This window comes from Mus caroli, chromosome 18 (genome assembly GCF_900094665.2).
Source record: "Mus caroli chromosome 18, CAROLI_EIJ_v1.1, whole genome shotgun sequence".
NCBI classification, from domain to species: Eukaryota; Metazoa; Chordata; class Mammalia; order Rodentia; family Muridae; genus Mus; species Mus caroli.
In genome coordinates, this window is record NC_034587.1 from 52,305,835 (window position 1) to 52,329,053 (window position 23,219).

Here is a 23,219-nt window from a genome sequence, read left to right on the forward strand (position 1 = left end):
ACACACACACACACACACACACACACACACACACACACACACACCAACACCAATACCAAGCTGAGAAAGCATAGTGTTCTATCTCCCTCTTTCCAACAGCTACTGGAATTTTCTATCCATGCCATCCTTGTTCTGTTTTTCCTTCTCAAATGCCAATAAAATTGTCTCTGACTTTCCCATTGTGTCATTCTTAATTCTATAAGATTAATAACCCAAAAAGGGACCCAGAGTCTTCCCTGTGGTGGTGATAATGGGCCCCCCTCTGATGGGTCTCTCTCCTCACATTTCTTAGCCTGAGCATTATTGTCCCGATCTTCATTCAGAGCAGGCACAATATTTTCTGAGGGGTGTTCTATAGATTATGTAACTGAAGCATTTGCCTAAGAAGCAAAGATTATACAATTTTAAAGACAAAAAGGTTAAAAGACTTGGAGTCTATCTGAAGAAGATGTAGAAGGCGATTAAACAATCTGCAAGCATTCTCTCCTTTTGATGAAGAAGCAGACACATTGGTATGATTTTAAAAAGCATGAAATAGCTACCTCTCAGGTATGTCCTTGTAGTATTTTAATTCTACTATCTTATTTGATCTCATTCAGACTTTGAAAAATACAACATTTCTACTTTTTACAGTAAAAACCAAGCCTCGAGCATCATATACAACCATAAGCAATAAGTACCAAGACTCAAACTCAATGAGTTTGATTTTAACAACCAGTGCCTAATGTCAGCTCTTACCTCAAAGATGGCCCAAGCTTAATTCAAACTTTTCTGCTGCATTTGAGTTCTGCCTTTCGTTACCAAGTGACCAGACAGAGCAGGTGGCTGTCACAGCCAAGGGCTCTCTTTCATTCCTATACTGCTTAAAACTCAGTGTCCTTGTCAACAGGGGAATCACTTGGTAAAATCCTATCTTGAGCCAGATAGATAAGGAAGGGCTAGGGGATTTTTCAAGATGGCTCCTCTACTGAGCCTTCACTTAGCAATGGTAGCCCTACCTCATACACTGAACCTGTGTGAGGACTTAAAATTGTGATCGTGAGTTGCACACAAAGCCATGTATGATCCTACATGCTGATGAACAAAATTCAGGGGCAGGAGTTGGGGGTACAAGATTACTGAAACTTGCTGGCCAGTCAACTACCCTAGCCAGAAAACAAACCAAAAAAACCTAGCAAACCACAGCTTCTTGAGAGACCCTGTCTCAAGAGAATAAGGCAGTGAGGGACACAAGAGAATACCTGTGTTTCACATGTACACAGGTATATGTATATAAATGCACTAAATGAACAAATGAATCAACTCCACAAAAACCTAAATTTAACCACTCTCACAGTGAGCATCAGTAACTCTGATTTATGCTAAAATTCCTATTAGGGCGATTTTCTTCAGTGGTGACTTAGGGCTTCAGTGTGGCCACTTGTGGCAGCAATGGGATTCCAGCATGAAGGCAGACGTGGCTTTATTTGTTCCAGCTTGTGCCGCTTTGCCATGTAATGAGCACGCACACACCTCCATCCCTGTTGCATGCTTTTGCCAGGCTCTGTCATTGTTTCAGGTCGATTCATAATTTTTATCATTACTCTCTTGTCATTAGAAAGGTTAGTGTAAAATAAACATCACATGGGGCCGTAGCCATGGCAATGATAAACAAGCATTGATTAAATCCTGGCTGTAGCTGGGTGCAGTAATCGCTTCTCATCTTTTTATTCTCTGCCAAGACACCAGTGTGCGTACAGAGAAAAGCCATCTCCTCTTGCCTTTTGAGGATTATTTTCTCTCACATTCTTGATGTTTGGCTATTGATCTCCCTAGTGTGTCACTTTGCATGGGTCTCAGGCTGATGCACAGTTTCCTGTGCCGACCCATGTTCAAATTGCTTGTTTGTATGGTTTTCAGGTTTTTGCCTTCTGTAAAAAAGGCAAGTAAAGGCAAAGTTTATTCAAAGAAGACAACTTTAGTAGAGTTGTTTGTTTGTTTGTTTGCTTGCTTGCTTGCTTGTTTTGCTGCTTTTTATTTCTGGAGTGGGATGGCCCCTCAGACTCCCACTTACAAGAAGTTGCTTGGGAAATGTCAGAAGCAGTACTGTGATGATCTCGGCTTTGTGGTTTGCTTATGAAAAGGGAGACATACAGTCTGATATCTTACAGAAGGGGTGAGTCTACTTAATTAAAATAAATCAAGCATCCATGAAACTTACAATCTCATGGTAGACACTCCCCTCTCTAACCTCCCTCCTTCCCCACTTAAACAAAGTAAAGATGCAGACCTTCTGTTACACCAAGATTTCCCAATACCCTCTTGCAACTTGAGCAAAGGAGATGAATGGCAAGGGCCTATTGCCCATCAAGGGTTAGGAGAGACCTGATGCTGTTCTGTAAGCCTTGATCCTTCCCATTCTCCAGTTAAATATACATGACATCATACAGAGTTTACACATCTACTCCTCTGCCTACAGTGTTTGAAATGGACAAGGATTGGCTCATAAGGGATTGGGAAGCTAAGGATGGCAGGAAGAGCTCCGATTTTCTTGTTGTGTCTGTGTCCTTCCTCTGTCCAGCAACAGTGTCCTCCCCTTAAAAGCATTAATAACCCCAAGATTCGGTATCAGGCAATTCTATCGGAAGCTAGAATAATAGATATAGGGAAAAAACAGAGATGTCTTTTTTTCTAAAGGCAAACCATTTCCTGATTTTTTAAAAAAACTAATAAGTTGCAAATAATCTATTTAAGACATTTCTCATAGTAACTGCTATAAATATCAAATGTTTACCCAGTGGCAGATGCTACGCTAAGTACACACACACTTATTTCATTTAAAACACAGAAGAGCCTCCTGAACTTGTTCTTCAAACTGAAGGTTCAGACCTATTTATTAAAACAGTGGAGTGGATTCCAACTGGCATCTGAAAACAGAGATGAGACTGGAAAATAGCAGCATACACTCAGCCATGACAAAGACTGTTTCCGAAGATGCTTACTGTCTACGTTGTATGTCCCATGCAGCTGTGTTTATGATGTGTGTGTGTGTGTGTGTTCTTGGGTGTACAAACCAAGTCAATGTGAAATATATTTTTAAAAATAGACACAGTTAAAAACACCCAAAACCTTTCCATAGACGATATTACTATATTAATTTTTAGAAAAAAAACCCCAGTTTTATAATTCAAGGCATTGAAAAATTGAATTTCCCGATGCACCGATTTTCATAGACTTTTTCCTGCTGACTAGGATACCATTTTTTACTGGCCCTTGCTTCCCGTTCCCCCATGGCTTACATTCATGCAGCTTCAAAGCTGCCTAACACAGGGTAATTAAGTCTCCTGGATTAGGCCATCTGTGCCATTGAGTAAGTGAGATGCATCAAATAAGTGAATGATGAATTCTGTTCCAGACTGTCCCATAAAATTATAATAATAATAATAATGAAGTGCTCCATAATAAAAAGAAAGTCGTTACAAATACCGTGCTATTGATTTCAAAGGGCAGTCATTTCGAAGGAGCTTTCATCTGTGTTATAAATCTTGGCAACCAGCGGAGAAAATGTCAGGATTTTAAAAGCAAACAAATAGGAAAAAAAATCCCACCGTTCATCTTTCATGCTGTTTTGAGTAAAAAACTAAGGTAGCACAAATATTTAAACAGATGGTTCAATGATATGCTTTTTTTCTTTACTAATCATAGTTATTAAAGCCCTCCCTTTAGTTTTATTGTGTTTTAAACGGGCAGAGAGAATCTGAGGCTGATAATGACCTTTGTACATCATGCTGCAAATTGATTTTGATGACCTTCCACCCTCTCATAATTAGGCTGGCTCGGTGTGCATTCATCTCTTCCTCTTGGCTGACAAAGTGCGAGGTGCAGCTTTCCCTCCGCTGCCCCTCGGAACCCTGTGTGCCTCCCCTCCTCTAGCTTTGGCTCCCGGTTGCTGGATCCAGCTCCCACCTTTTCTCTGAAAGCCACAGACTCTTGACTACAGAATGAATAGACCTATTTAGAGGCTGACACAAAAAAATAATAATAAAGAATAGTTATTTTACTGATGTTTTGAATGTTCAAATATCCAAATTGTCGAGTAATTATGACCATTACAATGATGTCATTGCCACAGTCATTTGGCGATTGTGTACATTGTGTTGTAGACTTATTACTGCATTGAATTATAATGTGGCAATTTAATGGATTTTATAAGGGTGTTTCTTTGTGGCTAATGTGAACAGATGGTGGAAGTGGAAAAGAAATAAACTCTGCCTCGTTTTCTTTTACATTTTCTTTGTTATGCTCAGAAATTAAGAATGTCAGACCAACATGCATTTGTATGCCCATGTTTTTAAATTATAATCTTTAAAGAGACATTTTTACCAGATATCTCCACGCACGGCTTTTGCTTTCTGTACTCTCTCTTCAACCTTTTTACTGAGGTGAAACAGAAAGCATATCACTTACCATTTTCCCCATTTTTTAAAAGGTTCCATTTGGAAGCGTTAAGCATATGCACAGCGTTGGAAGGCTCTCATTACCAACCTTCTCCATATTGGTTTCACCATCCAGGTCTTTAGACATACTTTTAAACAGTCCCATTTTTCAGGCCATTGGGGAAACTTTTTCCCCCCCAGGTGAGGCTGACAGGGTTATGCTCTTAAACCGGTTGCACGGACCTTCCCAACTAAGTCAACATTTCAGCAGACCGCTTATTGAGGGATTGAAGAAACCTCCCAAATGGTCAGAGTAAGGAACATGTATGAAGTGCTGATGCTCAGAAAGGCACGGAAGCTAATACTACATTTGTGAAGGGGAAATCAGATAACAGGTGGCTGCTTAAACCACTCCTTAATTCTTAGCTCCTCTCAAAATATACCTTAAGGCAGAGTTGATGTTGTGATGAGGACAATGTTGGCCTTTTCTACAAGTATATAGCGATTTGGTTCCTTTATAGGGTTAACAGTTCTCTTCCTCTTCTTATACACTTACTAAGTCCATCCTCAAGCCCCATCTTATTGGGAACTATGGCCTCAGTGTATGTTTAGGGATGACCTAAACATACAGGAGTAGTGTTCTTTTTAACAAAAATACAAAACCAGAATAAACATACAAAAAAAAAATCAAAAGTAAATAAATCAAAGAAGGCAGTAGCAATGACAAACATTTGGCTTAAAAACCACTTTATGTATTTTTATGTAAAGACATTTCTTTCCTTACCTTTTTCTTTTGGGTCTCACATAGTTCAGGTTAGTTTCAATGTTTCTGTGTAGCTGATGATGAGGTTGAGTCTTTATTCTCTTGCCTCTACCTCCAGAGCCCTGGGATTACAGGCATACGTTTACTTAAATTTATATCTGGAATTTACCATGTCTGGTTTCTGCAGTGCTAGGGGTGGAATCTAGCATCTTCTGTATGCCAGGCAAGTACTCTTCCAGCTCAGCCCTCTCTCCAGTTCCTAAACACACATTTCTTAAAAGACAAGATAGAAATAGCTAGTGGGTAATAAAAAAAAAAAATCACCTGTGAAATGCAATTAAAATCTTGATAAGACATAACCACATACCTTTCAAAATAGCTTTTAGAAAAAAAATATAAATGTTGCCAAATGACTTACGAAAAAGGGAACTTTTGTATATTTAGGTAGTAATGCGAATTGGAATCACTGTTCTGAGGAACACTGTGGAGGTACATCAGAATATCCCGAGCGGGTAGCAGACGGATCAAACAGTATGCCTTTTGTGTCTTTCTCTAAAATGAACATTTCCAAAGCCTTAATCTTGGATGTGCCATCTCTTTGAGTGAAACACAACCCCATTTCCTCCTCTGATCACAGTGTTTAGAAAAACCAAAAATAAATAAATGAATAAATAAATAAAAATATCCCTATTCCTGAAGGCTCAGGTTTTATGAATGTTTGTGTAAGAAACCATCTCACCTATTACAGTCATCTTTCACTGTGGTCCATGCTCTGTGTCACTCTCTGTAATTATTTATATTAAAATATTATTCACATTTATTAATTATTATATTAATTAATTATACAATAATTTTCACATATCTGACTAAGTGATAAGATTTTCATAATATTTGTATCTAGCCCAATATTTTCTTTCTGAGACCAGGACTTACTGAATGGCCGAGGGTATCTTCTTCCTGTAGCTTCCCAAGTGTTAAGAAGTCAGGCACGTTCTACCTTACCTGGATCAACTCTGATTCTTTACTCGGTTAGCTAAACATTACTTCACTATTTATATGTACTATAATTTACTTAACAAATCTTTCACCAGCAGGTATTTAAATGGTTGCCTTTAAATTATATTTTTATATCATTACATTTTATCACATTTCCAAATTTTCATTTCAACTATTACAATTATTATGGGGTCTTACATACACATTATCTTTTCTTTGTTTTGATTTTAATTTGTTTCTAGATTAGGAAAGTTGAAGCTTTTTCATATGATAACCAGGAATGTTTTTTTTTTTTTTTTTTTTTTTTTTATGAAATGCCCTTTGGTTCCTTATCATTATTATTGAGGCAGAGTCAGTCTTGCTACATATCTAAGGCTGACGTTGAACTCTTAATCCTCCTTGCTGAGTCTCTCCAACCCTTAGATTACAGGTATGTGTCATATCATGTCTGGATTACTATGTGTGCGTGCCTATTTTTATTAGAAATTTTGCTATCAAAAATCTATTTGTAAGGCTGTTTCTAAAGTAAGAAATTAGGAAGGAGTGGTCACTTTTTCTGTGTTCTCGCAGGTCTTTCTGTTCATAAGGTCTTCAGCTGTGCTGACATTTTTTTTTTCACAGTAGAGTAAACAGTTGAAGCTGTGGCTTTCCAATATTGTATCTGCGTGGAAAGACCAACTCCATCTCCAGGTTATAAATAAATTCGAGCACATTCTCACTGAATACTTTTATGGCTTCATTGTTTACTTTCAATCTTTGATCCATCTGGAGTTTATTTTTATCTGAGTAGTGTTTGGAGCTGTGGTATTACTTCTTTTTTCCAAAGGATTGCATAGTTATCACAGATTTATTGAAAACTTTGTCTTTATCCCCACTGGCTTGAAGTACTCTCTTTATGGTAATGGCCATATGTATCTAAATCCGTTTCTGAATTGTCCTCCCGGTGATATTTTCCATGCATTTCTAGACCAGGTGAGATTCATGCCTGTGCCAGCATGCTTTAATACCTCCCAGAACTGATCAGTCTTCTACCTTTCTGGCTAGTTTTTATTTTTCCAGGCTAATGTAGTAATATGCTTTTGTTTTGGAGACTTCGAAGAGTTTTGTTTTATTTTTATAGGAAACGCAGACAGCATCAAGCCTGTGTTTGTAAGAATAGGCTTTTACAATTCATTGACGTCTTTTATTACTAGTGTTCCTTCTAAAGCGTGTTACTGCAGATTTTCTGTTTAGAACCACTGGTATCTACCTCTCCATACTTATGAGAATGTGTATACGTTTGATGTGATTTGTATGTAGTATACATATCATGGTATAGTAAACATGAACTCTAAATTGGACAGGGCTACAATATTTTTCAGTTTCATTATTTTAAGTAAGGCAATAAATTATTGATTATTTCAGTGGCACTTAAGTGTATGTATTAAAATATCTTAGTGGTTTTATAAATTAGAAAAAGAACTTTGATTTACATTTGATCCTCACTTGTGATAGAAATATTTATCCTATCTTTATGTCATAAGTATTTCGTTACACATTTACCTGCCTTCTCTTTTCTTTTCGAAAAGATTGCTTGATGGTCTCATTTGTATTATCAAGTTTTCAAACTGATGGAACTTTCTATCATGCATAGCCCATGATGGGCTTTGGCAACTATTCTTTGAATAGAGACACAAAGAACTAATCAAGTTCTGAAGACATAATGAACAATGATAAGCAACCTCTGAGGAAGTTCACCAAATTCAATAAACTTTAGTAACTCGGAGAGCACATGAATGGACAGTGCATGTCATTCCACCCTCACAAGATAAGAGACATCGCCCCACAGGAGCAGGTTACTGTATACATGACATCTTTTAACTGGAGAAAGGTTTTCAATAAGGAGTCGCAACTCCCACAGAGCTGAGTGGACATTGACCGTTAAATGGACTGGCATCAAGGAAGGCTCTTTGGCCTTGTTTGCACATGCACACACATGTTAAATCTTCTCAGAACAGCTAGGTTTTGTTTTTCCTCTTTCATTCACAGTGGAATTGTACATATCTTGTTTTTCCTATATAAGCCAATTTATTTTCATCAGCTAAATGCAGGTATTTCACTTATGGATACTAGCCTGTGGTTTATTTCATTTTTGCCTTATCAGTCAACTCATAGAGAATTTTTTTTCAAAGAAGGTGATGCTGGCCTTTAGTGTCTGCAGTGCCAACTTGCAGCAATAAGCAGTCAGACTCACTGTATCTGTTGCTTTATTGCATTTGCTAAGCAGACAAATGCTTAGCCAGAGAGTAAAGCACTAACATGACCAATTTAGAGATTAACCCTTTGATAGTCACCTGCAGCAGGTTTTGCAGCCTCTGTAATATTTCAAAGAATTGGCCCTCTTCCAGTTGTTGGAGTTCCTGGAATTTGAGTTAATTGTGATGCATCTCAAGTACACAGAGCGGGAGTGGGGTGGGGTGGGGTGGGAGGTGGGGCTAGTGGAGGAAACAGCGCCTGTATTTCCTTTGTTATTTATAGCCAGCATTCTTCCACACTAAACCCTTGAGCTGGCTTTTTAGAGCCCACTGTATAACAAATTCATTCACTTTCACGTCAACAAGCTCTGGCTTGATAAATTAAAACAGAAAAGTGCTGGCTAAAGCACCATAGCCCTACATGATTCATTTGGCTGCAAGCTCCTGGCAGCTATCCAAGAATGACCTGCTGTCTTCCCAGGGTCCTTATCATTTTCCCATCTGGAAAGGGCCGAACCTTACTGTACACTGGGGAGTTAAAGGCCTACACAGGCGGCATTCAAAGGCCATTAACAAGCATAACTCTAAAAATCATCACTCTCTTCCAGGCAAGGTTAACAGTAGTCTGTGGTTAGGATAGCTATCTTTTACTTTATTTAAATAAATATGAAGCAAACTGCATAGGACTTCCTGCTTCCTTGAAAGGGCTGTTTTTAGGCCTTTTCATCTTCTTGAGATTAACTAGAGGTCCTTTGGAGGGGCCTGTTAGAGTTTGAAGAACTTCACGCATTGGTTGTCTATTTACTTTAATTAAAAAAGGACTCATTTATTACACTTCTTCTATACAGCTGGATTTCTTTGAAGAGGTCATAGGTAGAATGATTATTGTTTTAGCAAGGAACTATGATAAAGCCAAAGTCACTAAGAAAAGAAAAAACAAAAAACAAAAAAAAAACCTATGGTTTTGGAAAAGGTAGCTAAAATCTGCATACATGATTTCATAAACTTTTAAAGTTTCTGTCAATTTTCTTAATTAAAACTGCGTGTAAATCAGTTGTAGAATAAGTTTGGAACCTTTCTAACTGAGCACTTATTACGCAAGAAATTATTATGATAGTGATCTTTTTTTCTGAGTCTCTTATAATATAGGTTAGCTTCAAATTCCTGTGTAACTGAGGCTGGCCTTGAATTCCTGTATAACTAAGGCTGGCCTTGGACTCCTGATCCCTTTGTGGAAAAGAATATTTCTGATGTTGCACAAAGACATGTGTAAGCAAAGCAAAAGTAACTCTCTCTATAAGGTAAATGTTTAATTTGTTAAAGGGTACTCACAACCCAAACTGGATGTGCAAGCACACTGGCCAGGAAATTCCCCGAGCTTCTATGCTATTTCAGGGAGTTGACCTTGCCTTAGCACACTGGTGGTAGCTTGATCGCACAATCTGAAATGGTTGGCAAGGAGGAAGGGGTGTGTGGAGTCAATCAGGAATGCCTGGCATCCAGAACTTGAGCAAACAGGCCAGGATTTCATCAGCTGGAGGAGCTTTAGCTACAGTAAATAGTGCTGGCTGCTTAGTTATCTTCCATAAGAAAAAATGTTTCTCACAAGTCCTCCTCTTTCTTAAGGTTCACCACCCTTACCCCCTTCAAATTCAGCCAGTATGCACTGACTTTCTGAAGTGTGGACTAAGAGTTAATTATTGTCATGATAAGTGATGGTGACTGTTTGGTAAGAGAGGTCTCCAGAGCCTCTGGACAAGGGTCCCCTACACCCCAACACAAGTAATAAACCATCTCACCTATCTCTAGAGTGACCTCAGGTAAATCTGCATTCCTAGGGATTGTTCCTTTGTAGAGTAATTGACCCATTCCAACCGGAATGCTAGCTAGCTCTCTACCCAGGCCAGAGACTCTTTTCCCTTGAGCTAGAGTTTTCTCTTAATGGGCCTTTACTGCAATGTTAATGTACCCTCTGCCACAAAGTATAGGCATTACAGGCTTGCAGGACCATGCTCTGCTCAGCAAGTTCATTTTAAAGCACTATAGTGTTTAGAAAGTGAAAGCCATCTTACCACTAGGTATCTAAGCAAACAATTTAGGGCTTTTAACGTTGAGAATGAACATGGCGCCATTTCCTCTTTGGGCTCTGTTCTTGATGTTAGTTCTTGAGACTGAAAATAGCCAAGAGACAAAGAAGAGGCAAAGCCAGGATGAGACAGAAGAATGAATGGGAGGAGGAGGAGGAGGAGGAAGAAGAGTTCTTTTTAGGACATATGTTAAACCGAGTGGACTAGAGCTGCCTACGGCAGCAAGGTAGGCTGTGTGAAGCGGTAAACAATAGTGAAGATTCTGGCTTTAAAATGCTTGTCGGTATGATGTAGACGCATTCAGATCCAACCCATAATTGCCATGAAGGGAACTAAGCACAATTTTGGCAAAGAATTTGGATGAGAGACAACTATGAAAATGGTTTCACTGGAGAAGTTTTCGAAATTACAGCAACCATATTCGTGCAGTTTATTTTATATTCCAAGGCTTTTTACATATACTACATTTAAGTTTTACCTATAACTTTTAGAGGTCAGTATTATTTCCTTGTCCCCTGTCTCAGGTGAGGAATTTAATCACACGCCTACACTCACCCAACCAATGATAGCTGAGGAAACCCAGCAGGCTGGCTGCACAGTACCTAGACCAGTTCATTGCCGAAGTACACCCAAGTTCATCTCTTTGTTTTGACTGTAGATTTATTTACATTATAAAATAAGGTAGAAAACATACTCCTTAACGTTTGCTAGCCCCCCTCCCTTATGTGAAACCATGAAGTCTCTACCCTGCATTCATCCTTACTGCCCACAACTCCATCTCTTGCAGACTCTCTTAAGCCAGGAGGCCGAGACACTCTTTGAGGACATACAGGGCAAGAATGGGTTAAGTCCTGGATGTGAAAAGTGATGCAGTCTCTCCTACATTGGCAGAAACTCTGGTTCACTGTGGAGGTATTAAATTAACTGAGATATTAGCCACTTCCTCATTAGCCTCTTCCTCATCATAAATTTTAAAAAAGAGATAAGCTATTATTCTGGGCTGGGAAAGCCTATAAGACAATACTGAAGGACAGAGAAACTCAATATCTGATTGGTCAAGTTCCTGTTAGGTTTGGTACTTTCCTCTTTCCTCTAGCACACCAAGAGAAAGACAACAAAACCAAGTGTCTTAGAGTAACTATTTATTGGGCAACACCATTGGCCAGTTCCTCTACATGGAATTCACAGGTGTATTGCTCTATGACCTATGACACTGCTAGCCATCTTCTGATGAGGAAGATGTCACTCAACTCCAATGGCTGTGTGTAAGGCCACATAGCAGAGAACATCATCAGAATTCCCAAGACCTTGTGGTAACACCTATCGTCCTATTTTCCCTCCATTTTCAAAATGTATCTTTGTTATGACAGCCCAGATATGAGCTGAACAAGGATGACATCAATGAACATTGCAAAGTGGACAAGGCAAAAGTATGAGGTCCAATCCTACACACAAAAGCACTATAGGCAATGGAGTAAATCTGTGATGTAGAAAGGCGGCCTTCCCAGGGAAGTGCACACTGATCATCTAATGCCAAACCGTCAGGTCTGAAAACATGCATACAAATAACATTATAGGAACCCAACAGGTATATATCGGGAATATATATGCAAATGCAAATCCATATATGTTTGCAATAATAACTAATGAGAAAGCAGGCCATGACTTTGAAGGGAAGCAGGGGGGAGTTTATGAGAGGGTTTGGAGTGATGAAAGGGAAAGGAGAAATGTAATTAAATTACTCTCTCCGAAAAATCACAACGAAACAAAATGTTTGTTGTTGTTTTGACAGAGAATCAGAACCACAATCACACAAGAGGCTGCGCTTTCTTTTTAAGAGGGTTTAAAGGCGTCTTTGCAGTGGGAACTGAGAGCAGAGGAAACCCAGACGATCTTGCTGTGCTGATTTCTCCTGAGTCTGTAGAGAATGCCAATGAGCCACTGTTCAGACACAGATTTACAGGTTCTGCCTTTATCCAATGTTAGCCCTACTCAGAGTGCACAGTAGTCTTTTTTTAAGGATGACAGAATGCATGTTGTAGAAGTACACACAGCAAAGGTCACCCCCCCCCCAATAAACCACTTGCTGAATTAAATTTTTTTTTTGGTAGTGTACTGGAGTTTATTAAACATAAATGATCTTTACCCTTTGCTTGTAAGATGGCATTTTTGACATCTTACAATCTTATAAGATTCTTCCAAGCAAATCAGTCCACCTACTTGATGGGCCAAAAGCTTGCAGGTAGGGCTTTCTGCAAAGAATCAGTCCAGCCCCCTAGAGAAAAATCCCCTGACTGCACACAGTTGCAAACCTCTTAGGGCTACTCTACAGCCAAACATTGGAGGTGGCGATTGATCAGTGCTGGGAATTCGGGAGAGGGCCAAGTACAGGGGAAGGTTGAAGCTCCTCCCACGGCCATGTACAGGGATTTTTAAAACAGGAAACCACTGAGGTTCACCTTGAAAATACAATATTCTTTCCTCAGAGCTCTTCCCTCATCAATCAGCATCGAGTTGAACATCAGAAGCAGCTGACCTATGTGAATAGACTCATAAGGCAAGGAGCAGGCTCATCAGACCCATGCCATGTCTTAACTAGGAAAGTAGTGAATGTGCCCTGCCATTACTGTGATTTCGTTAGGAAGGGACGTTCATTACACCACTTCCCTGAGGCTCTTGGAGAACTGGAGGGGGGAGGGGTTCAGTCATAAGAAACTTTGGTAGAAAGCAGAGAAGCATGCGAGTTTACTGCCTTTAAGCATAACAGAGACATCAGTGTTGATTATGTGCTGGCCAGTGAGATTTACAATTCCTAAAATATTTAGTCATCGCTTTCAAGAAGCCAAGCATGTCAGAGGCTTCCCGTGTTATAGCAACCAGGATCCTAGGGAAAACAGCGACAACACAACCGAAACAGATGGCAGACTGAAAATGGGTAACTGAGGGGAATTTAATAAAGATCCTACTCACAAAGGTGTGTGTGCAAGGTTGTTTTAGTTAAAGAAGCCATGGGAAGGACAGGCTGGGGGTGGGGGGTGGGGCATGTAGGAATGATCCTAGGCCAAGTGGGACTTTTACAAGAGCATATAGGGGATAAGTACTTATGTGCTTTCCCCGCTCTATAAATCCATTTTACGAAGTTTTTATGGGAGAGTGAGAAGGACCACGAATGTTAAGCAAGAGAAAAGGAATGCATATTAGGATGTGTAGTGAGGTCGGGCTGAGCCTCCAGCACTCCCTAAAGCTCGTGCTCAAATTCTTCTTATCGACTGTGAGTTGCACAATCTCATCGTTATCTCTCAGAGTTCGAAGGATGGCCTAAAAAGATCAAGGGGTCACCAGGACTACTCAGGTAGCAGCAGCAGCAGCAGCAGCAGCAGCAACACCAGCAGCAACCTCAGGTTGAACTTAAGTAGATGCTTCAGCTCATAGTCCTAACAATTAAATTATAGAGATTATGAAGGCAGGACGAAAAGGCAAAGGCAAGAAGTCTGGGTGACCTCTACAACTGTGCCACATACCCAGGGAAGTATCCCGAATACAGCCAAGTCACATTTCCCCTCTCTTTTAGTTTTGTTGTTGTTTTTTGTTTGTTCATTTCTCTTTGTTTTGCTATGATGTATTAGAATGTCATCTGTGATGGTGATGGTGGAAGAAAAAGAGAAACAAACTCAATTCACGCTGTGGTTTTTTGTTTGTTTGTTTGTTTGTTTGTTTTTAGGATGATCCATGCTTATCTAAGAGGATACCTGTCTAAACACAATCCTCATAGATCCCTTTAAAGTAATGCCACAGTCTGAATTTTTACCACCACCAAAACCATAGGTGGCTACCTCCATGATTATATTCTGGTTGTTATTTACTAGAGTCTTTTAGTGATTAAAAAGAGCATCACTAATTGACATCCTAAAGCAACATCACCCATCTTAGGATACATATTGCAGTCCTTTGAAATCACTGTGGTACTCATATAGACCAAGGGCATTGTGTCTTCTGCTGTGGTACCCAGGATGGTGCACAGTACATAATGACACCTCAGTAAATGATGTTTGAATGACCAGGCCAGGCTGAGGGTTTCTGTAAGTTCTCTATGTAATAGGAAGCATTGGACTGGCTTTGAGCTCACTGGGTGACAGATGCCTCTGATTTCCCATCATTTCTTCGGCTACAAAGGCCAGGTGAAGCTGTGATCATCCGACTTCCTTTGATATCTTACTGGATCTAAGTCCCACCGTTCTTCAAACTTCATGCTGACTTTGAGTTAGGGTTTTCATTTGCCATTTCACAGGATTCACTGATACTGAGTTAGACACCTTTAGAGTCTGTTTCTGTTTTCATGAACCTTTCTAGATATGGGTCAGAAATACCTCCAGGATAGCTGACACCTAACTGGCATTTTTCAATCAACTAAACTATATTTTTAAACTCTCAAATGCTTTGGTCAGCTGGTCAAAATGTTTTAGTAGTTATCCCTGTCATTAGTAATGATGTGAAAACCACAGGGGTTGGCAAAGACTTCTTGAATCAAAGGCACCCAAGCAGAGGTCGTTGAAGGCCATCTAACATGAAGCCAGCTCCTTTAGCTTCCAAAGGTGACAAACATAGCTTGCTTGGAGAAAGGAGCTTGTGGGCTCCATTTTCCTAGGCATGGCGGTTGCTGTGATGTCTCTGGACTTGACGCAGAAGTGTTCCACATCTCGAACTTTCTCTCTTACAGCAGTGTTTGTTTGGCACTAAGCTTTTTCTTCTGCCAGCCTTCTAGCTGAGAAGCCTCAGCCCCCTTCTCACCGTCTGAGCACCTCAGGTTTTCATCTTGAGTAGATTGTTTTCTCTCTCAGCCACCTCTCATCTTGAACTGACATTCCCCTCTGCTCCTTGCTCCCTGTGTCATCCATTATGCCAGCATCTGTAACAGCTGTGGCTTTCACTGACTGAGAAAGCTTAGTGTTTGCCTTTAAAATGTCATTCCTTCACCCCTCTCAACAGTCAGACTCCCCTCAGTTTCTTCCTGGCTCCCCTCACATGCAGAGAGAACAAACTGACACCAAGGACTGTCTAAACATGGCAAAGCAGCTGGAGGCGGGGCGAATTCAGTTTCCCGTCCTCTGGGCTGATCTTCTCTAACAAGTGTTGCCTTGTCATTTAGACACATTTCTGGCCCAGACAAGCCTGTAAAGAGGTTGCAGGCAAAGCAGGGTGGGGCCTGGGTGATGGGGGTATGGAGTGACCGATGCACATTGTCTTTGCTCGAATTTACATTGTCAGATTGAGCTTCATCAAGGTCAAAAGCAAGCTATTTGTCCTGGCCCAAGGTGCGTCCCCAACCCCTGCCTTCCATTATCTTGCACCTTTACCACACTAAGTTTTGCTTAAGTTTTTCAAGGTCTATCTTGTATCACATTGGGAATTATATAATTAGGCCAACTGAAGGAATTTTGGGAGCCATTATATATGTTACCATACAAATATGAGGTTCTGTCAGGCAAGAAACATGCCACAATCCTACCTAGGTAACATTTAAAATTTAAATTCAGAACGGAGTAAACTGTTACAATGGCTAAAGTTGTCTGTGGCCAACCTGAGCTCAATTTCAGAGATCCAAATGGATCCATATGGTGCAAAGAGAGAAGCAACTTCTATAGTTGTTTTCTGATTTCTACATATACACTACAATATTCGGGCACACACGTGTGCGAGTGCACACACACAAATGTGTACACACACACACACACACACACGTGTACACAGCCACACCCACACCTTCATCCACAAAATATAATGAATTTTTTTTTTAATTCAAGCTCAGTCTTCTACTACAGACATAAGAATATGAACCTTGGTCAATTTACAATCACTATTGCAGTGGCGTTTAGGATCTGCCCTTGAGTTATCCTTCTATGGTTAACTGATGTGTGATAGACAAAGTTCAGCTGTGTGGTTTGTTGTTCTCATGATCCCTTTGCCTCACGCTTAGCCAGGGCTGAGCGGTTCATCTGTGGCTAAGAGCAGCAGGGTGAAAGTTATGTGACCCATGCCTTCATTAAGCCTGTCACTTCAACCCCATCAGAAATAACTAGGCTTCAAGTATAATCTTTACAAAGTAAAGTACCCATCCTGGGAAACTTAAGCTTTATTCTGCATATCAAGAGAGGCAACCAGTCTTTAAAAGTGCAAATTCTCCAAGAAAAGTCAGCCCGATGGATGTCTTCATCAACAAGAAAATAGTAATCGTTTTAATGTGAGAGAAACACAGCATGCCACACACTACAGCTTCTTACAAGAAGGCACTGAGATTAAACTAGTTATCTTTATAAATACCCCTGAGTTAATAAAGCATCGCAAGTGGGTAAACAGAAGGTTCCCTGGTTTGCTTTGGATAGCTCATCCAGTGACATACAGTACGTGGTTGAGTAAGGGTTCAAGATGAGGTTTCGGGGCAAGAGATGGCACTCATTGGTAGAGCGCTTGAGTGGGCCACCCTAGGTTAAACCCCCAGCACCCCCCAAAAAAGTAAGATGGACCTACAGCGGCAGTGATCATGTTGACTACTGGGCTACACTTCCCCCTTTCCACACTGACCTTGAACTCTACTCCCACTGGCAGCAAGCAACCAGATCAACAGGACTGGCTTCCTCATTCCCTTTGTTTTCAAAATTCTGATCCCTCATCTTCAGTCACTTTTACTTCCACCCTCAACCAAAGGGTAATTGTAGTTGCTGTCTCAGTAGTCCATACCAGCCTTCTCACTCTTTTATGTTGATGCTTTGTTTTAAACTAGATTTTTGTTGGTTTCTCCTTCTTTATTCTTAGGCTGTGGCCATAAAAGCTGCATGTGTAATTCCAGGATCTGCAATGGGTTCTGGTATAAACAAAGAGTTCAATACTGACTGATTTTTGACCCTCAATAAAATAGTTGCTAGTAGGACTTTTACTTGAATCTGATTATGAAAACATTTAAAGGAATTTGTGTAGATGTGTAGTTTTTAGTTACAATCCATAAAAATTCACTGGGCTCATTTAATAATGAGATTAAACTCCTTCAAAATCACTAGCAAAGCCATTTAAAATATGACCCTGGCTGTCCCCTCAAGCTGTTACCACACCATCTCTTGATCACACCACTGGAGACACTCTGGTTTCTCTGACTTTTCTTGAATGTGTCAAACACAATTGTATGCCAGTGGTTTGATACTTGCCCTCAAAGTCTTCCTGGAACTCTTTTCCCACCCTGCACAATCTGTCACACATGTCCGAAGCCTTACCTTGTATAACAATGCACCTCCCTGCCACACTCCCTTCCCTTCCCTACCATATCTGCATGCCTACTCCTTTATCACAGGTTTTTAATTTATTAGTTTATTGTCTGTGTTATACTAGAGTGTTAACTTTCTGAAGTCAAGGACTCTTTTGTTCATCATTTTATCCATAGCAGATAAATATGGCATCAAGTAGGTAATTAATACATGCTTGTTGAGTGAATAAGATTCAATTTACTTATAGATCCCTGGTATAAGTTCTAAAACATATCATGACCCTTCTTGGTCCTGTGAGTCCTGAGGCCTCACCTTCAGAAAGCATTGCCTTTGGTGGGAATTTTCAGGGATATTCATTTCCTTACTCTTTAAGAATGGGACTGTACAGAAGTAGATTAACTGCAGGTACACGGCAATTCTGAGAGAGTGATTGAGGAAGACAGAGACTATGAGATAGGGCCCTTGGTTGTGTTCATCAATTAATAATATGAATACTGCACTTATCTTCATTTCAAGATTCAACAAAATCCTGTTACCATGACTTGAATGAATGCAAGAATTCCATCTATATGTCTCTTTATGCCTTATATGAAAGCCTAGAGATTTGAGGCAGTATAACCAATGAGGCACTCTTACGAAGCTTGCTAATCTGTAATCATTCAGAAAAATAATGTTTCCTGACCCTAGGCACCAGGGCTAGGGTTGATATTAGTGGTTAACTTGATTGGATTTGGAATTAACCTAGAAACAAACCTCTGGGCATCTCTGTGAATTTCTAGCGTAGGTTAACTGAGGTGAGAGGAGCCTCTATGGATGTAGACAGCACCATTCCATTAGCTGGGGTCCTGGACCTAATATGATTCATCACTCTGCTTCCTGACTACGGATGCAGCGTGCCTGGCCATTCCCTGCTCTAGTTGCTATACCACTCACGCTGTGATGGACAGCATCCTATGGAAATGTAAGCCAAAACCATCCTCCCTTCTAGTTCCCTTTGTCAGGATTGATTTACTTTACAGATCCTGCAAGACTTACGCAAGAAGTTGAATAACGCAGAAGGAATTCATGACTGTTGTTGTTTTGTTTTGTTTGGGCCCTGCACTTAAGTCATGCTGGAAGCTAAGACCTCAATGGTTTTCATTCTGGATACTTGGATACATTTAAACTCCACATGTAACCAGTTTTATAAAAGGAGCATTAGTTGATTGTAGGCTTAGATTTTTCAAAACTACTTTGTTTAAGGTTCTTCAAGGCTTCAACCTCCCTTCTAGTCCACCAACCAAACGTAGGGAAGAAAGGTTAATATGAAAGGGCAGTTGTGAACCTGTTTAGTAGTATTTTTGGGGGGCAGGGCTCTGGCCAAACTTTGAGTCACCAGAGTCAGCCAGAATCAGCTGGAATACCACGTTCTTTGGTGTGTTTCTCTCTACAGAATGAAGACCAGAGAAGACCAGCAAAGATCAGCAAAGACCAACAAAGACCAGTGAAGAAGCAAAGCATTGCATGCTATAGCAATGCAAGAGCATCTTTGCACTGGTTGTGGCATTCTGTTTATATTCTCTCTAACCATCATGCATCCTCAAGTGTGTTTTTGGCAAAACATCACATGCCCTCTTATAAAACAGCTTCCAGAAAAACATCACGTGACACAACTGAGTTGTTAAGAAACCAGAAATTCAAAAGGGACCTATCATGACTGCTCTCTGAAAGACCCAGCAAGCAGCTGAAAGAGTCAAATGCAGATGTTTGCACCCAACCAATGGACAGAAAGAGCTGACCCCTGTTGTTGAATTAGGGAAGGTTGAAAGAAGCTATGAAGGGTGATCCTATAGGAGGACCAGAAGTCTCAATTAATCTGGACCCCTGAGATCTCTCAAACACTGGACCACCAAACAGACAGCATACACCAGCTGATATGAGGCCCCCAACACACATACAGTAGAGGACTTCCAGGTCTGTGTTCATTCAGAGATGATGCACCTAACCCTCAAGAGGCTGGGGCCCCCAAGGAGTTTAGAGGTCAGGTGGGGTGGGGGTGGGGGTGGGGGTGGGGACATCCACAGTGGGGTGAGGTGGAGGTATAGGATATGGAGCAGTCGGAGAGTGGGTTGGGGGGGATAAAATATGGAGTGCAAAAAATAAATTAATTTTAAAAAACAAGTGGAAAATATATTGTTATGAAAAATATTTCTGAAAATAAAAAAGCAATAAAGTTAAAACATTGTCAACAAAAGAAAAGAAAAGAAACCAGAAATTCCTACTTCATATGCCCCTTTCTGTTTTTTTTAAGACTTTATTTCTAACATTAACAATCTATACATAATTGAAATAATTATGAGAACCATAAAACTAGAACTTTACATCTTATTTTAAATAAGGTGCTGGTATAAACTATACCAAAGAATAGTGGGGGAAAGCCCATAAAACTTAGATTCATACAGCTTGATCCATTACAAACTCGTTTAGTGATTTCCTAAAGGAAACTAGTTGGTATGCTTATCATACCATATACTCACAATGTCATCTGTTTTGAAAACACAGCTCAAATGTAAGCTGACAGCATCCCACGGCTCTGACCCCAGTAATGGTGCTGGAAATAGCTGGCAATTCACAGAAATCCCACAAGATAATATTTTACACTGTGGATTTGATAACAGGTTGTAGCCTTTTTGTAGCCAGAGAAGCAGAGTTACATAGTTTTAAAGTGAGGAGAGAGTTTGCATAGCATCTACTTAGACTCCTACTATCTACTCACTAGAAGCTGAGTCCCAATCTGAGTCATGGTCACTTGTGATCATCAGTAAAAGAACTGTCAGGAGACATGAGACTAGAATCTGAGACTAGAATCTGGTCTTCTGCTTTGTACCCAGAAGGGTCAAAGGGACTTCCAAGATATAGTCAAGATATAGTCAAGTCACAGTTTTCTTGTATGGCCTACTTGTGCCCAGTTTAGTCCCATTAAAAGAAGAAGAGGAATCTGATAGAAGCAGAAGGATGAATGACTGACAAAGGCCTAGAGATTCAGCGAAACTGAGGCAGGGTCATGGGAAGCTACCAGATACTCAATCCAATAGCCAACCAGAAATCAGAGACCTGTTCTGCTAACATTAGATGAGCCTGGAGGAAGATTTTCCCAACATTATCATGAAAACAGACAAACAACCCTCTGCTCGACTTTTAGCATTTTAATTTCGAATTTCAACTGAGATGTGGAATTTGACCTAGCAAAGTTGGTATTGTTTTATGTCCTTAAGTTTCTGATGATATTTTACATTAGCAATAGAAAACTAATATATGCAGATTCTCAAAATGCTTCTTTCATCCTTTCTCAGTTTTTTGACCAATAATATTTACTTGCTTAAATAAATAAATGTTTATGCACATATTAATCCCCGGCAGACTTCTGTGGGATTCTTCAGTATATAATCTTATACTCGTTACCAGGGTTTCTTTGATTTTGCCCCACCTTTCTTTTTCTGCTGATTTGCTGATGTTTCCAAACATCATGAGATAGTTTGTAGCCAAGGTAAGGAGATTCTTTGGGTTTCTGCCAAAGCTTTGACTTTCAGGGAAGGGGTAATGGGTGGCAGTAGCATAGAGACAGGAGATGCTGTCTCTGCTCCACTCATGGTCGCTGGGTTCCACAGTTTTATGAGGTCCTTTTCTCTTTCTGTGTGGACTCAAGAACACTCCTTGTAGTCTTTCATTGAACGCTACTATCATCTTCCTGGAGAAACAGTGAAAGCCAGTGCATGGGCCACAGAAGAGCACATTGCAGTGCCCTTCATCATATTCTTATCGTGGCTTGTTACTCCAAACAAACAGTATTTTATTACAAAGCAAGCAAGCAAACAAACAAACAAAGGTGTGTGTGTATTGTCCGTATGTGTGTGTGTACACATGCATGTGTGTATGATCATAAATGGGGATCAGCACAAATACTCCTTATAAATCTGTGAATACCAATCACTTACTTGTATTTGGTTACAGCAAATCAGATAACCTTTACAAACTCTTCTATCGTGTTCCTCGTGATAGAAAAGATGGAAGGAGTCTTATTGAACCAGTGAATACTATTCTATCGGCATGAGAAGTACTAAGGATGGATGAAGGAAAGAACTTGTATTGGATCATCCAAGGGAACACTGGATTCAGGAATGGATGCGTGTAAGACTGAAAATCTTCACAGGTAACACAGAAGACTCAGACTGAGGAGGAGGCAGGGGAAGGAGAAAGAGTGATAAGATGCACCAAAAGCCAGAGAATGCTTCCAGCTAGCATGAGCCAGAAGAGACAAAGTACAGACTCTCCCCCAAGCCTCTGCGGAGGGAGTGGCCTTGGTTTCACATATCTAATGGCTAGCACTGTGAGGAAATAATTTTGATTATTAAAGCCAAGAGAGTGGTAGTTTTTATGGCAGCTACCAAAAACTAACAGGGACATGTCCTTAGGATTGAAAATCTTGCAAAAGACAAAACTTCATCTATTTCAGATGTTTGTAAATAGAGATGTTCTTCTGCAAGCAAGTTAGTGCTCCCATCAGCAGAAACCAAGCCTAGAATGTCTGGTCTAAGTATTTATCAGTGAGCTAGCTCTTTTGCAGTGTTGTAATGTCATACTGTACATTGTCAATAGGTTTGTATTATTGAAAGCTTACTCTGAGTAAATCAAATCAATACATCAGAAGCTATGAAGAAGAGAGCAGAAAATAACATTAAGTAGGCATAATAACGCATAACACACATGGTTACTGTGTGCTCTGTATTTTAAGTGTTTGATAAATAAAATGCATCACCTTTCCAGCAGCCCCACGAGGCTGGATCTTCATAACCCCAGGGTCCAGAGAACATGGGCCTTTGAAATATTGGATGACTTGCTCCAGAAATGGGAAAGGGGCTTTGAGAATTTGAAAGTGAAATGCCCTTTATAAGGCATTTTGTCTGAACACTTGGTCCTCAGTTGGAGACACTGTTCAAGAAGGCTGGGGAAACTTTAGAGAAGCAGGGCATGCTGTAGGGGTGGGTCTTGAGCTTGAAGAGTCCAGCCTTCTTTCTGTCACATCACTGCCTCCTGACTACAGATGCTGTTGTCATCATAAAAAAAAAGAGCTATAAGAATATGTTCTAGTGGGGTGTAGGGGAAGGGGGTGCCTCAGCGGGCTCAGACCAAGGCATCCCTTCCCACTGAGAGACCAGACATACACAGGTTTAGTATAGAATAGAGTTCATTTAGAGCTTATGGGAAGGGGAGTTAAGAGAGTAGTAGAGGCAGAGAAAGAAAGAGAGAAGAAAGTAGAGAGGTAGAGGCCAGCCATGACCATGTGGAGAAAGCAGGGGAAGGGAATGGGGAGTAAGGGGGCAAGAGGCAAGAGAGAGTCAAGAGCATAAGAGAGGAGAAGGAGAGAGAGGGAGAGAGAGAGGGGAGAGAGAGAGAGAGAGAGAGAGAGAGAGAGAGAGAGAGAGAGAGAGAGA

At 40.3% G+C, this 23,219-nt stretch overlaps 1 long non-coding RNA gene across 1 annotated transcript in view; it reads right to left on the reverse strand.

Moving 5' to 3' along the window:
- Positions 1-23,219, reverse strand: part of LOC110285010 — a 28,658-nt gene that overhangs the window by 5,017 nt on the left and 422 nt on the right. The window contains exon 2 of the long non-coding RNA XR_002377014.1: positions 5,200-5,451. This is a non-coding gene — a long non-coding RNA (uncharacterized LOC110285010). The remainder of the gene's footprint in view (positions 1-5,199; positions 5,452-23,219) is intronic.